The sequence below is a fragment of the Panthera uncia genome (assembly GCF_023721935.1).
Source record: "Panthera uncia isolate 11264 chromosome B2 unlocalized genomic scaffold, Puncia_PCG_1.0 HiC_scaffold_24, whole genome shotgun sequence".
NCBI lineage: Eukaryota > Metazoa > Chordata > Mammalia > Carnivora > Felidae > Panthera > Panthera uncia.
Genome location: NW_026057580.1, coordinates 57,549,835 through 57,553,218, shown reverse-complemented (window position 1 = coordinate 57,553,218; position 3,384 = coordinate 57,549,835).

The following is a 3,384-nucleotide window of genomic DNA, read 5'->3' as shown; positions in this document are numbered from 1 at the left end:
CTAAGAATAGGGTCAGGTTCCTACATGTGAATATAAACATTAAATCCTTCTTGATGTTGACTTAACTTTTCCCTTGGTTCTTTTTTCCTACTTTCAGGAAATACTCTCCTCTTCTAGATACACACTCTACCCTATAGCATGATGGGCCCATTTCAAGAGTCTGTATAAGAGAAGGTCATATCTTTCTTTTACAGAGAAGTAATCTTTCCATATTGATTCAAACATGGCACATTCAAAACATGGTGCATCTTTAAGTCCTACACAGAAGATGAGAAGTGCTGTCAACTGACTCTACAAAAGCATAAACCAGAGCAAAATGTTTGCACTTAAGAACATTAAAATCTCAAATAAGAAAACGGTAAAACTGTAAAGAACTACAACCAACATACAGCTTTACTCTGAGCAATATAAGAGTAGAGGTGTTTTAGACCTAATACACAGAATTCTAGGTGTAATTCTGTTAAGCAGCTTTACATTTGCCATTAGAACTATTTCCCCTCTATGTTAAGCTTTAATATCCTTTCAAATGCATTAATGTGTCCCCAGAACAGACTCTCACAGACTCCTGCCTGCTTTGAATATTTCCATTTTAATAACAGCTTCAGATCTTCACTCAGAGCTTTATATACCCCTTACTGTCACAGAGGCTTGTGAAAGACAGAAGGAAACAGCTCGTCATCCACAAAAGTCATCCAATGTACAGTTGTTTGCTTTAGAATACAACCCACAGAAAAATTAAAGGGGAACATCATTTACATTTGATTTTCTCTACCCTTTGTGTTCATCTCTGAATAATTCTAGAGGAATTTTCTAAGTCCCTGTAAGGACTGCTTAAATCTTTTCCTTTCTGAGTGACTATAATTCCATGCTGAAAGAGCTAAAGTCTCTCTCTTAGACTTCAAAAAGGCAGAGTAGAGGCAAGTATGGTTTAGAACTTCATTGCATGAGGTCTCATAATCAGACTTGCTATTCAGTGGCACAGCAGCTCAGAGGTAGGAATACCACTTTACCAAAACAGCAGGGTCACAACAACTTTTGGGACAGTGGTGATGGTTCTTCAGGCTAATCTAAAGGAAAAAGTGAGCATTTTATGTTTTGTGAAATTTATGGTCATACCAATAACCACTGTCATAATTAAGAGAAACGTCTGAAGAGTTTAGGGCATACTAATTTTGGAGTTGGGGAGAGGGATAACTTAAAGCAAATTGGAAGAATAGTTCAGAACAGCCTTGAAGACCTATGATGTTTTTCATGAAGAAAACACAGATCCAAACAAGCAAGAATGATTGTGAAGGTATTAAGAGGAGGTGGGGGGGGGGGTAGGCAGTGAGGTACAATAAACTACTAGAGAATAGAGAAGCCTGGACACATTTTTCATTTTGTTCATATTTTTCACGCACAAGTACCATGCCATTTCATATTCCACCTTCAAAAAATGTGATTTGTCAAAGATGGTAAACTCTCTGTTGCCTTATTACATCTTGGTTAATTTAAAAGTGCTGATGAAAACACAAGAAGGCAAAACTACATACTCTTAGCTGATGGCATACTCTCACACAATCTCAAGAACAGGACTGAGGTTCAACATTATGGAAGTGGGCTCTGGCCTAACGAATGGTTTGAAACTAACTTAGTGTCACCCATCTTGATGACAGTGATCTATTTGAAGCATTCAGCTCTCCACCACACATACCACATAATTCCAAAAGATTTGATCTGATTAGTGTTATTTGGTAAGCTGAAAGCAACTTTGAATAACTATTTATTTCACTTTAGTGCATGCCCTTGAACATTTGTTTATCTTTTTAAAAAAAAAATGCCAATTTGGTCTTTTTGGTTGTTTGGTGTATATAAACAACCAAATCAGCAACCATTTCTTGAATTCCAAATGTTAATAGTCAGTTGCTTGCTATCTTCACACTGATGTAATACCAGAGGCTCGAACTCAACACATCCCAAACTAAATTTAACATGTTTATTCCTAATTCTCTCATTTCTTATCTCTTTCTATTAATGCTTTATTCTTTATACTTTATTCTTCTAGTATCCCAGGCTCCAATCCTTGGAGTTTCCTTTTACTCTTCTCTCTTAAACAAGTCTCATATTTTAGGTCTATAACTCTTTCTTCCTGCCCTTTTATATTCTAATTCTATTATGTTCTTACAACTTCTACTATAGCAATGGTCTTCAAAGAACACAAGATGATCTATTGGGGAAGAAAGCAAGTATTAGTATTTCTACTTTAAAAAGTCCTCCCCTTGGGGCGCCTGGGTGGCTCAGTCGGTTAAGCGTCCGACTTCAGCTCAGGTCATGATCTCACGGTCCGTGGGTTCGAGCCCCACGTCGGGCTCTGTGCTGACAGCTCAGAGCCTGGAGCCCATTTCAGATTCTGTGTCTCCCTCTCTCTCTGCCCCGCCCCTGTTCATGCTCTGTCTCTCTCTGTCTCAAAAATAAATAAACGTTAAAAAAAATAAAAAGCCCTCCTTCCCCCCCTTATTTTTGCATGATAAGTAGATAGATATATCAATATATCTATATAAATATATACTAAATATATAAATATATGTATATGCATATATTGATATAAATATGTCTATATGTATATATTTCTATATGCACATATTCATGCACATATATACACATATATTCATACATATATACACATATATATTTTATATATATACACACATATATTCATATATATACACACATATATTTTATATATATATATATATATATATATATATAGAGAGAGAGAGAGAGAGAGAGAGAGAGAGAGAGAGAGAGAATTTTTCCTACTAAGGATATCCAATCTAGAATGTCTCTCAACCAGGTGTAAGTCCTCTCTGCTTCTCACCTGGCTTGTTGTGATTTTCAGTCTCAATTCTCAGCTCTAATTGAACCAGGCAAGATAGTATTGACCCTAGTTCTTTGCTCTTATCATTTTGCCTACCTAAAGTATCCTTCCCATTCCATTGATACTTGTCCCACCTTATCCCATCCTTATGGACTCAACTCAAATGACCTTCTGTTAATTTTCTACCTCAAGTAACCTTTTCCTTCACTGAGCATCCATGGCTGGGATGTCTATAGTTCTGTTATGGCAGGCTCTACAATCTGTGTAGTTATTTTCTTGTAGGGAAATATCCTCCATACAGTCAGCACAATAGTCACACAGCACAGTTATAGCACTGTAGACAGTATAGTCTTACACATAGTAGGGACTCAATAAACATTTAATTAAGTAAGTAATTAAAATTATGAATAGCAATTTCCTTAACCTCTTCCAAGTTGCACGGCAATTTGTGTTTTCTTAAGACTACTTCTATTTTTAACTACAGTATATACTTGGTAAAGGATTTTACAACTCTCTAAATTAGCCCA